General features: G+C 41.4%; 1 long non-coding RNA gene across 1 annotated transcript in view; it reads right to left on the reverse strand.

Moving 5' to 3' along the window:
• LOC139749431 (uncharacterized) overlaps nt 1-8,207 on the reverse strand; it is a 29,435-nt gene extending 21,228 nt beyond the window's left edge. The window contains exon 1 of the long non-coding RNA XR_011712971.1: nt 173-8,207. This is a non-coding gene — a long non-coding RNA (uncharacterized lncRNA). The remainder of the gene's footprint in view (nt 1-172) is intronic.
• Nucleotides 8,208-13,655: the final 5,448 nt, after the last annotated feature.

Consider the following 13,655-nt stretch of genomic DNA (forward strand, 5'->3'; position numbering starts at 1 on the left):
TGACTGTTAGGCTTAGAAAAGAGACTCCAGGAATAGACATAATAACCAGATAGTACCCATCTAAAAATTACTGAAGGCATAGGTACCAACAGTTAAGTTATAAGTATTTTTCAAGATATTATATACAAAAATCCTACCACTATCAGCTTTATACAGAGGTAATGCAACAAACCTTGGTTATTGATATGACACTAGGAAAGCCATCTATAAGGCCTCGGTATTCAAAGAGGAGATGACATAACGGATCCCAATCATGTTTTGGTTCCTCCTCAAATACTGTCCCAATATCAGAGTAAGCTTCACTCACATGATGAATAGCTTCAGTCAAATCAGGAGCACCTGCAATACAAAATTATTTACAATCCTCAAGCACAAAAGACTTCTTTTTGTCCTTGAAAGATGTAAGTACTATGACTGTCTGAGTGACAACCAGACTGACCCTGTGACACAAGAATCAATCTACACCAAGTACTCATCAATTCATAAATATTGCAGAAAAAAAAGCAGCTCTTCAAGATGCATATACTCGAGTAAAAAATCAGAGACCTGTATGAGTGGACTGATATACATGCTTGGATCTGTACTTCAAGTTTTTCAAGCAAAGAATGACCTTTTCCCACACATAACTGCTTTTACTGCCAGGAGGGAAGCTTTAGTAACAAACAGATAATGGCCTCACTTGCACATATCCACTCTCTTGCTGATACATGCAGTGCTGATACATACAGAGTAAAGAAACCAGTGTTTACCATCTACAGCTGAGAATGACATGGTTAAACTTGAATTATTTTCTCTTTTATGTTGGTGGCTCCAATTACAGACAAAAGTCCACATTGAGGCAAGGCCTTAAAATGAAATGTGAAGAATTTTAGAGAGGATCCACACTCACTGTGCCAATGAAAATATCACTCATAAAGCATCTGTGACCCACTCTAGTGTCATCCCTTCTACGAGAAAACACAAAAATATACTAATGAAACACTACTCATAAACCATATACCAACCTCACCCCTAAACAGGAAAGTCATGAAACACCTACACAAAATCCATCCAGATATACCTGCCTGCCCACCCTTCACTCCCAATGATACAAGTAATGCAATAAAAACTCCTGCAACAGGTGCTGACATGTAAAACTTTCATGTACAACAGTCAGGCCCAGTTGCATTCCGAAGACTTACAGACAAGTTCAACCACTCCTGGTTACATAAAATACCTAACATTTGTAAACTTGCTAACATAAAACCAATCCTAAAACCCTCCAAACCATCCACCTCCCCCTCCTCCTGTCACCCTAAATCACCTCTGTCTTCCAAACTCAAACTCTGTAAAAAACTGATCCACAACAGAATAAAATGAAGCATCCTACTTTTACCTACACAACATGGTTTCAGACCTAATCACCCCACTAACATACTACAAACTGACCTCACACAACACATCCTAGAGAGCTTCAACCACCCACAAATCCTATCCAGCACAATGTCCCTCTACTTTTCCTTCACTTTTCCGTTCTGACAGTGCTATAGATGTCTCTCCCATACACAAAGCAACTCTCTTTGGTTCTTGTTTCTCCTCTAACTCCACCCTGGATAACTCTAACATTCATTCATCCTATGCCCCTACCTGTAATCTCTTTCTGGACTGTTCAAAAAGTGCTTCTCTATCTGGACACAAGCAAGGATTATGGTCCTGATGGCATCCATCCCTATGTATTGAAAGAGTGTGCCTCTGAACTTGCACCTGTGCTTGCTCATCTGTTTCATTTCTATTCAAAAACAAAACTTTTCCTTCTCCTTGGAAGCAAGCATTGATACATACCTACCTGGAAGGGTGACTTCTGACCCCTCTAACTATCATACCATTGCTTTGATATCTAACATTTTTAAAGTCTTTGAATCCCTCCTCAACTCCCATATCCTTACATACTTCAAAACACAATCTTCTCTCTGATCACTAGTATGGCTTCCGAAGGGCGAGATCCATTGTTGACATTCTTTCCTATTGTGCTACTGTCTGGTCATCATCCTTGAAAGATTTTGGGGAGTCATATGTAGTTGCACTTTACATATCCAAAGCTGTCAAAATGGTGTGGCATTGGGGGGTCTCACCTCTAAGTTCTCCTCTTTTGGCTTCCTGCCCTCGCTTTGCTCCTTCATATCTATCTTTCACCTCTATCCAACCTACCTATGTGGTTACTAGTGGATCAGCCTCTCCCATTTTCTCCATCAACAGTAGTGAACCTCAAGGTTTTGTCCTGTCCCATCCACTTTTTCTTTTTCCAATGAGTTCCTCTCCTCTACAATCAAATACACTCAAACACTGCTTTCATGCACATCCTCCAATTCTGTTTCTTCTTCTCTCACTCAATCTGCATCTCATCTTCTCATATCTTACTGAATAAACTCAGGATATCTCTGTGGGTTAGATGAAATCCAATCAAGTTTAATGCCTCAAAGACCCAGTTTCTACCCATCTCTGTATCGAAAACTCCTCATAACCCTTGTCTCTCCATTGACAGTTCTGCAGTTCCACCTCTTGACTAAATGAACACACTAGGCATTACTGTAAAATCCACTCTTTCTTGGAAACCCCACATTATGGGAATAGCTAAGTCTGCCTCTACAAAACTGGGTGTCCTGTTTTGAGGTCAAAACTTCTTTTCTTCTGAACAGTTGTTTCATTTAAAAAAAGGATAAATTTGTCCTTGTAAGAAGTTCTAGTTCTACATCCATACTTACGAAGTTGAGCTGAAAGCAGTCCGACTCATAAAGACACATGATTGCTCTGTGGCAGTTGGCAATTCAAGGGTGGGCCGTTTTGATAACTTTTTCTTTCCCTACACCTCAAAGCTTTGGAACTTTCTACCTTCCCATATCTTTCCCAATAACTATGGCTTGGCACGTTAAAGTACAATCTTTTCACTTCCTCTAAAATTCATATACACTTTCCTTTGTCTTTTTTTCTTTCATAATTCTCTCTATTTCAATTGAGGCCTAGCCTTGAAGTGAACCTTTGTCCATTACTGGAATCTAAAAAAGAAGAAAAAAAAAAAGAGGTAAATAACGTGCATAAGACAAGAGAACAAATAAGAACATCGGTGAAGGGACAAGGGAGGAAGTAGTAACAGGTAGTGATGATGTGAGGAGATGGAGTGAGCATTTTGAAGGTTTGTTGAATGTGTTTGATGATAGAATGGCAGATGTAGGGTGTTTTGGGTCGGGGTGGAATGCGAAGCGAGAGGATTAGGGAGAATGGTATGGTTGAGAGAGAGAGAGGTAGTAAAAGCTTTGTGGAAGATGAAATTCGTTAAGGCAGTGGGTTTCAATGGTATTGCAGTGGAATTTATTAAAAAAGGGGATGACTATGTGGTTGATAGTCTGGTATGGGTGCTCAATTTATGTACAGATCATGGTGAAGTGCCTGAGGATTGGCAGAATGCATGCATAGTGCCTTTGTACAAATGCAAAGGGGATACGGGTGAGTGCTCAAACTACAGTGGCATATGTCTGTTGAGTATTCCAAGAAATTATATGGGAGGGTATTGATTGAGGGGTTGAAGGTATGTACAGAGCATCAGATTGAGGAAGAGCAGTGTGGTTTCAGAAGTGATAGAGGATGTGTGAATGAGGTGTTTGCTTTGAAAAATGTGTGAGAAACAATTAGAAAGACCAATGGATTTGTATGTAGCATTTATGGACTTAGAAAAGGCATATAATAGTGTTGATAGAGATGCTTTGAGGAAGCTCTTAAAAGTATATGGTGTGGGAGGTAAGTTGCTAGAAGCAGTGAAAAGTTTTTACCAAGGATATAAGGCATGTGTATGAGTAGGAAGAGAGGAAAGTGACTGGTTCTCAGTGAATGTCGGTTTGCGGCAAGGGTGCATAATGTCTCCATGGGTACTTAATTTGTTTATGGATGTTTAGGTTAGGGAGGTGCATGCAAGAGTCTTGAAGACAGGGGCAAGTATGCAGTCTGTTCTGGATGAGAGGGGTTTGGGAAAAAAAGTCAGTTGTTGCTCGCTGATGATACAGCACTGGTGGCTGATTCAGGTGAGAAACTGCAGAAGTTGGTGATTGGTAAAAAGTGTGAAAGGAGAAAGCTGAGAGTAAATGTGAATAAGAGCAAGGTTATTAGGTTCAGTAGGGTTGAGGGACAAGTTAATTGGGAGGTAAGTGTGAATGGAGAAAAACTGGAGGAAGCGAAGTGTTTTAGATATATGGGAATGAAATAGGCAACGGATGGAACCATGGAAGCAGAAGTGAGTCACAGGGTGGGGGAGGGGGTGAAGGTTCTGGGAGCACTGAAGAATGTGTGGAAGGCGAGAATGTTATCTCAGAGTGCAAAAATGGGTATGTTTGAAGGATCAGTGGTTCCAAAAATGTTATATGGTTGCAATGCATGGGCTACAGATAGGGTTGTGCAGAGGATGGTGGATGTGTTGGAAATGAGAAGTTTGAGGACAATATGTGGTGTGAGGTGGTATGATCAAGTAAGTAATGAAAGGGTAAGAGAGATGTGTGATAATAAAAAGAGTGGATGAGAGAGTGGAAGAGGGTGTGTTGAAATGGTTTGGTCACATGGAGAGAATGAGTGAGGAAAGATTGACAAAGAGGATATATGTGTCAGAGGTAGAGGAGGTAGAGGGAACGACAAGTGGGAGACCAAATTGGAGGTGGACGGATGGAGTGAAAAAGATTTTAAGCGACTGGGGCCTGAACATACAGGAGAATGAAAGGTGTTCAAGGAATAGAGTGAATTGTAGCGATGTGGTATACCGGGATGAACGTGCTGTCAATGGATTGAACCAGGGCATGTGAAGCATCTGGGGTAAACCATGGAAAGTTTTGTGGGGCCTGGATGTGGAAAGGGAGCTGTGGTTTGGATGCATTACACATGACAGCTAGATACTGAGTGTGAACGAATGTGGCCTTTTTTGTCATGTCCTAGTGCTACCTCATACCCTGTGTGTGTGTGTGTTGTGCTATTTCATGTGTGGCGGGGTGGCGACATGAATGGATGAAGGCAGCAAGTATGAATAGGCACATGTGTATATATCTATATGTCTGTGTATGTATACGTTGAAATGTATATGTGTGTGTGAGGGCGTTTATGTATATACGTGTATGTGGGTGAGTTTAGGCCATTCTTTCATCTGTTTCCTTGTGCTACCTCGCTAACATGGTAGACGGCGATTAAGTATGATAAAAAAATAAATATATACATATTCATATATTAATTATGCTTGATCACCATTTCCTGCATTAGCAAGGTAGTGCAAGGAAACAGACGAGGAATGGCCCAACCCAACCACATACACATGAATATACATAAACGCCCACACACACATATATACATCCATACATTTCAACATATACTTACATATTTCTATGAGTCCACGGGGAAAATGCAACACGATAAGTTCCCAAGTGCACTTTCATGTAATAATCACATCACCAGGGGAGACACAAGAGAGAAAATAACATCATCAGGGGGACACGAGAGAAATATAACAGTCAGTTGACATATATCAAAGAGACGAAGCTAGGATGCCATTTGGTAAACATGTGATTGTCCAAGACAGACAAGGAGCATTCATAAACTTATCATTTTACAAATTTTGTCAACAATAAAGTTATCTAATTTGCATAGACAATCACTAATATTAAGATTACAATTCTTTGTGTATTCAATAATAGAAGATTCAATGATATTTCTCGTGGTAATAGAGTTAATAACTGAGATGGCATTACTCCAGTCAATACAATGATCATAGTTTCTGACATGAATAAACAAGGCATTTGATTATTGTACCGTCCTTATACTACATTTATGTTGCTTAGGTCTAACAGAAAGATCCTTTACCAGTCTGCCCAACATGAAATTTATCACAATTTCCACATGGCACTTTATAGATGCATCCAGGAGAATTTTCTGGTGAATTCCTGATTAAGATATTCCTTATAGTAGTATTATTATTGCTGAAGGCAATATTTACATTAAAGGATTTAAGCAACATGGGAAGTCAAGTAAAATCATTATCAAAAGGGAGAACTAAAAGATTCTTGGTGTCAGTGGGAGGTTTGGGCTCTACTCTATAAAATGATTTCTTTGCTAACTTAAGGGATTTATCAATGAAAGATCTAGGGTACTTTAACTTAGATCCAATAGAATATATCTTCTCAAACTCATCAATAAACTCCGGACTGCAAATAAGTAATGCCCTAAGGAACATAGATTGATATGATAATTTAACTCTGTCATGTTGAGATGAGTAATAATGGATATATGAGCATACATTGGCAGGTTTTCTGTATATGCTAAACTTAAACTTGTTTCCTTGCCTATGCAAAAATTCCCAGCAAAAATTGTCCAAACACCTCTCTCTTCTCTTTCACTAAGAATCTCACTTCTTCATCCCACCATTCACTACCCTTTCTAATCTGCCCACCTTCGACGTTTCTCATGCTACATGCATCTTTTGTGCAAGCCATCACTGCTTCCCTAAATACATCCCATTCCTCCCTCACTCCCTTTACATCATTTGCTCTCACCTTTTGCCATTCTGCACTCAATCTCTCCTCGTACTTCCTTACACGTATCTCCTTTCCAAGCTCACTTACCCTCACCATTCTCTTCCCCCAATACTCTCTCTTCTTTTCTGAAAACCTCTACAAATCTTCACCTTTGCCTCCACAAGATAGTTTTCAGACATCCCTCCAACTACCCCTCTCAGCACATTAACATCCAAAAGTCGCTCTTTTACACATCTATTAACACGTAATCCAATAACGCCCTCTGGCCATCTCTCCTACTCACATACGTATACTTTCTATGTTTTTCTTTCCAAACCAGGTATTCCTAATCACCAGTCCTTTTTCAGCACATAAATCCACAAGCTCTTCACCATTTCCATTTCAAACACTGAACACCCCATGTACACCAATTATACCCTCAACTACCATATTACTCACCTTTGCATTCAAATCACCCATCAATGTAACTCGGTCTCGTGCATCAAAGCTGCTAACACACTCACTCAGCTGCTCCCAAAACACCTGCCTCTCATGATCTTTTTCTCATGACCAGGTGCATAAGCACCAATAATCACCCATCTCTCTCCATCCACTTTCAGTTTTACCCATATCAATCTAGAGTTTACTTTTTACACTCGATCACATATTTCCACAACTCCTGCTTCAGGAGGAATGCTACTCCTTCCTTCGCTCTTTTCCTCTCATCAAACCCTGACTTTACTCTAAAAACATTCCCAAGCCACTCTTCCCCCTTACCCTTGAGCTTCGTTTCACTCAGAGCCAAAACATCCAGGTTCCTTTCCTCAAACATACTACATATCTCTCCTTTTTCCTCATCCTGGTTACATCCACACACATTTAGACACCCCAATCTGAGCCTTCAAGGAGGATGAGCACTCCCTGCAAGACTCCTCCTTCTGCTTCCTCTTTTAGAAATTTAATTACAAGGAAGGGGGAGTTTCCAGCCCCCTGCTCCTGCCCCCTTTAGTCGCCTTCTATGACATGCAGGGAATACATGAGAAGTATTTCTTCTCCCCCATCCCAAGTAATATATATATATTCATATATTTCATCATTATTATACTTGATTGCTGTATCCTGCATCAGTGAAGTAGTACCAGGAAACAGATAAAAAAAGACTCATCCACTGATATGCATACACATATATGTACATGAATGCTATTACTTTGTCGCTGTCTCCCGCGTTAGCGAGGTAGCACAAGGAAACAGTCGAAAGAATGGCCCAACCCACACACACACACACACGTATATACATACATGTCTACATACTCAAATATACATACCTATACATCTCAACGTATACATATATATACACACACAGACATATACATATATACAAATGTACATAATTAAAATATCCATGAACAGCTGATGGTATTCATTCTACATATCAGATTAACTAACCTTCAAACTTGTTTCAATGGGATCCAAATCATGGAGAATCTTTACTGACAGTGTTTAGCCATGAAGCTTTGGTATATCAAGCTGTTTGGTCTCCACATCTGTCTGGCTGATTTCTTCTCTGGCATTTAAAGTGATGGGACACTTAGAATATGGAATGCAAAAAAGAAGCTTCAGCCATTGGTGACAATACGTGCTTGTGATGGGGAAGTCTTGAGTTGTCGTTGGTGCAAGTACATCAAAATGATATTGCCACAGCAGGCACTGATGGTGCCATCCATGACTGGGATTCAAGACAGCCTGGGCAAGCAGTCTTTAATCTTAAGGGACATGGATATCAAGTACACAGAGTAAAGTTCTCTCCTTTCATAGAGACCCAGTTGGCTTCAGTGTCTTATGATTTTATTCAGAATCGGGATCGCAAACTACCTTCTCCATGTCTGAAGCATAGAAATGTGAAGAAAGTAAGGTGGCTTTTGGAAGAGCCATCGGGGCGAAGGAGACGCAAGGAGACCAGAAGAAAGTGAACTACGCGGGAAACGGCGATCAAATTTAAAGAGGGAAGTCAGCACCACAAGTAAAGCATCCTCCTCGAAGGCTCAGAGTGGGGTGCCTAAATGTGTGGATGTAACCAAGATGTGAAGACCCTTACTGGAAAAACAATCACTCTTGAGGTAGAACCTTCAGACACAATTGAAAATGTGAAGGAAAATAGTGAAATTGGAGAAAAATGTAGCTTAGACATTGAAGCTTATTGATACAGTGGTTAAATTGATGAGAACTGCTATTGACGTTTGTGTAAATAAATTATACATTTCCTTTTTTCCATAGCCAGAGGTTGAACCATTATGTGACATTCTTTTTTTTCATTCATTTTAAGCTAGAAGTTTCAGTTTTCTAAATTGTTTCTTACATTTCTCATATGTATATATATGTATGTGTGGGTGTGTGTATATGTGCATATGTATGTGTATGTGTGTGCATGTGTATATGTATATATATATGTATATTATCCTTGGGGATAGGGGTGAAAGAATACTTCCCACGTATTCCTCGCGTGTCGTAGAAAGCGACTAGAGGGGACGGGAGCGGGGGGCCAGAAATCCTCCCCTCCTTGTATTAACTTTCTAAAATGGGAAACAGAAGAAGGAGTCACGCGGGGAGTGCTCATCCTCCTCGAAGGCTCAGAGTGGGGTGCCTAAATGTGTGTGGATGTAACCAAGATGTGAAAAAAGGAGAGATAGGTAGTATGTTTGAGGAAAGGAACCTGGATGTTTTGGCTCTGAGTGAAACGAAGCTCAAGGGTAAAGGGGAAGAGTGGTTTGGGAATGTCTGGGGAGTAAAGTCAGGGGTTAGTGAGAGGACAAGAGCAAGGGAAGGAGTAGCAATACTCCTGAAACAGGAGTTGTGGGAGTATGTGATAGAGTGTAAGAAAGTAAATTCTCGATTAATATGGGTAAAACTGAAAGTTGATGGAGAGAGGTGGGTGATTATTGGTGCATATGCACCTGGGCATGAGAAGAAAGATCAAGAGAGGCAAGTGTTTTGGGAGCAGCTGAATGAGTGTGTTAGTGGTTTTGATGCACGAGACCGGGTCATAGTGATGGGTGATTTGAATGCAAAGGTGAGTAATGTGGCAGTTGAGGGAATAATTGGTATACATGGGGTGTTCAGTGTTGTAAATGGAAATGGTGAAGAGCTTGTAGAGTTATGTGCTGAAAAAGGACTGATGATTGGGAATACCTGGTTTAAAAAGCGAGATATACATAAGTATACTTATGTAAGTAGGAGAGATGGCCAGAGAGCGTTATTGGATTACGTGTTAATTGACAGGCATGCGAAAGAGAGACTTTTGGATGTTAATGTGCTGAGAGGTGCAACTGGAGGGATGTCTGATCATTATCTTGTGGAGGCTAAGGTGAAGATTTGTATGGGTTTTCAGAAAAGAAGAGTGAATGTTGGGGTGAAGAGGGTGGTGAGAGTAAGTGAGCTTGAGAAGGAGACCTGTGTGAGGAAGTACCAGGAGAGACTGAGTACAGAATGGAAAAAGGTGAGAACAATGGAAGTAAGGGGAGTGGGGGAGGAATGGGATGTATTTAGGGAATCAGTGATGGATTGTGCAAAAGATGCTTGTGGCATGAGAAGAGTGGGAGGTGGGTTGATTAGAAAGGGTAGTGAGTGGTGGGATGAAGAAGTAAGAGTATTAGTGAAAGAGAAGAGAGAGGCATTTGGACGATTTTTGCAGGGAAAAAATGCAATTGAGTGGGAGATGTATAAAAGAAAGAGACAGGAGGTCAAGAGAAAGGTGCAAGAGGTGAAAAAAAGGGCAAATGAGAGTTGGGGTGAGAGAGTATCATTAAATTTTAGGGAGAATAAAAAGATGTTCTGGAAGGAGGTAAATAAAGTGCGTAAGACAAGGGAGCAAATGGGAACTTCAGTGAAGGGCGCAAAGGGGGAGGTGATAACAAGTAGTGGTGATGTGAGAAGGAGATGGAGTGAGTATTTTGAAGGTTTGTTGAATGTGTTTGATGATAGAGTGGCAGATATAGGGTGTTTTGGTCGAGGTGGTGTGCAAAGTGAGAGGGTTAGGGAAGATGATTTGGTAAACAGAGAAGAGGTAGTGAAAGCTTTGCGGAAGATGAAAGCCGGCAAGGCAGCAGGTTTGGATGGTATTGCAGTGGAATTTATTAAAAAAGGGGGTGACTGTATTGTTGACTGGTTGGTAAGGTTATTTAATGTATGTATGACTCATGGTGAGGTGCCTGAGGATTGGCGGAATGCGTGCATAGTGCCATTGTACAAAGGCAAAGGGGATAAGAGTGAGTGCTCAAATTACAGAGGTATAAGTTTGTTGAGTATTCCTGGTAAATTATATGGGAGGGTATTGATTGAGAGGGTGAAGGCATGTACAGAGCATCAGATTGGGGAAGAGCAGTGTGGTTTCAGAAGTGGTAGAGGATGTGTGGATCAGGTGTTTGCTTTGAAGAATGTATGTGAGAAATACTTAGAAAAGCAAATGGATTTGTATGTAGCATTTATGGATCTGGAGAAGGCATATGATAGAGTTGATAGAGATGCTCTGTGGAAGGTATTAAGAATATATGGTGTGGGAGGAAAGTTGTTAGAAGCAGTGAAAAGTTTTTATCGAGGATGTAAGGCATGTGTGCGTGTAGGAAGAGAGGAAAGTGATTGGTTCTCAGTGAATGTAGGTTTGCGGCAGGGGTGTGTGATGTCTCCATGGTTGTTTAATTTGTTTATGGATGGGGTTGTTAGGGAGGTAAATGCAAGAGTTTTGGAAAGAGGGGCAAGTATGAAGTCTGTTGGGGATGAGAGAGCTTGGGAAGTGAGTCAGTTGTTGTTCGCTGATGATACAGCGCTGGTGGCTGATTCATGTGAGAAACTGCAGAAGCTGGTGACTGAGTTTGGAAAAGTGTGTGGAAGAAGAAAGTTAAGAGTAAATGTGAATAAGAGCAAGGTTATTAGGTACAGTAGGGTTGAGGGTCAAGTCAATTGGGAGGTGAGTTTGAATGGAGAAAAACTGGAGGAAGTGAAGTGTTTTAGATATCTGGGAGTGGATCTGGCAGCGGATGGAACCATGGAAGCGGAAGTGGATCATAGGGTGGGGGAGGGGGCGAAAATCCTGGGGGCCTTGAAGAATGTGTGGAAGTCGAGAACATTATCTCGGAAAGCAAAAATGGGTATGTTTGAAGGAATAGTGGTTCCAACAATGTTGTATGGTTGCGAGGCGTGGGCTATGGATAGAGTTGTGCGCAGGAGGATGGATGTGCTGGAAATGAGATGTTTGAGGACAATGTGTGGTGTGAGGTGGTTTGATCGAGTGAGTAACGTAAGGGTAAGAGAGATGTGTGGAAATAAAAAGAGCGTGGTTGAGAGAGCAGAAGAGGGTGTTTTGAAGTGGTTTGGGCACATGGAGAGGATGAGTGAGGAAAGATTGACCAAGAGGATATATGTGTCGGAGGTGGAGGGAACAAGGAGAAGAGGGAGACCAAATTGGAGGTGGAAAGATGGAGTGAAAAAGATTTTGTGTGATAGGGGCCTGAACATGCGGGAGGGTGAAAGGAGGGCAAGGAATAGAGTGAATTGGAGCGATGTGGTATACCGGGGTTGACGTGCTGTCAGTGGATTGAAGCAAGGCATGTGAAGCGTCTGGGGTAAACCATGGAAAGCTGTGTAGGTATGTATATTTGCGTGTGTGGACGTATGTATATACATGTGTATGGGGGGGGGTTGGGCCATTTCTTTCGTCTGTTTCCTTGCGCTACCTCGCAAACGCGGGAGACAGCGACAAAGTATAATAAAAAAAAATAAAAACATAATTCATATTGTCTGCCTTTATTCATTCCCATTGCCACCCTGCCACACATGAAATAACAACCCCCTCCCCCCGCATGTGCGCGAGGTAGCGCTAGGAAAAGACAACAAAGGCCGCATTTGTTCACACTCAGTCTCTAGCTGTCATGTAATAATGCACCTGAAACCAAAGCTCCCTTTCCACATCCAGGCCCCACAGAACTTTCCACGGTTTACCCCAGATGCTTAACATGCCCTGGTTCAATCCATTGACAGCATGTTGACCCCGGTATACCACATTGTTCCAATTCACTTTATTCCTTGCATGCCTTTCACCCTCCTGCATGTTCAGGCCCCGATCACTCAAAATCATTTTCACTCCATCTTTCCACCTCCAATTTGGTCTCCCACTTCTCCTCGTTCCCTTCACCTCTGACACATATATCCTCTTAGTCAGTCTTTCCTCACTCATTCTCTTCATGTGACCAAACCATTTCAACACACCCTCTTCTGCTCTCTCAACCACACTCTTTTTATTACCACACATCTCTCTTACCTTATTATTACTTACTCGATCAAACCACCTCAAACATCTCATTTCCAGCACATCCACCCTCCTCCGCACAACTCTATTTATAGCCCATGCCTTGCTACCATAAAACATTGTTGGAACCACTATTCCTTCAAATATACTCATTTTTGCTTTCCGAGATAATGTTCTCGACTTCCACACACTCTTCAACGCTCCCAGAACTTTTGCCCCCTCCCCCACCCTATGATTCACTTCCGCTTCCATGATTCCATCCGCTGCCAAATCTAATAACAGATATCTAAAACACTTCACTTCCTCCAGTTTTTCTCCATTCAAACTTATCTTCCAATTGACTTGTCCCTCAACCCTACTGTACCTAATAACCTTGCTCTTATTCACATTTACTTTCAGCTTTCTTCTTTCACACACTTTACCAAACTCAGTCACCAGCTTCTGCAGTTTCACACACGAATCAGCCACCAGCACTGTATCATCAGTGAACAACAACTGACTCACTTCCCAAGCTCTCTCAACCACAACAGACTGCATACTTGCCCCTATTTCCAAAACTCTTGCATTCACCTCCCTAACAACCCCATCCATAAACAAATCAAATAACCATGGAGACATCACACACCCCTGCCGCAAACCAACATTCACTGAGAACCAATCACTTTCCTCTCTTCCTACACGTACACATGCCTTACATCCTTGATAAAAACTTTTCACTACTTCTAACAACTTGCCTCCCACACCATATATTCTTAATACCTTCCACAGAGCATCTCTATCAACTCTATCATATGCCTTCTCCAGATCCATAAATGCTACATCCAAATCCATTTGCTTTTCTA

The sequence above is a fragment of the Panulirus ornatus genome, chromosome 7 (genome assembly GCF_036320965.1).
Source record: "Panulirus ornatus isolate Po-2019 chromosome 7, ASM3632096v1, whole genome shotgun sequence".
Taxonomy (NCBI): Eukaryota; Metazoa; Arthropoda; class Malacostraca; order Decapoda; family Palinuridae; genus Panulirus; species Panulirus ornatus.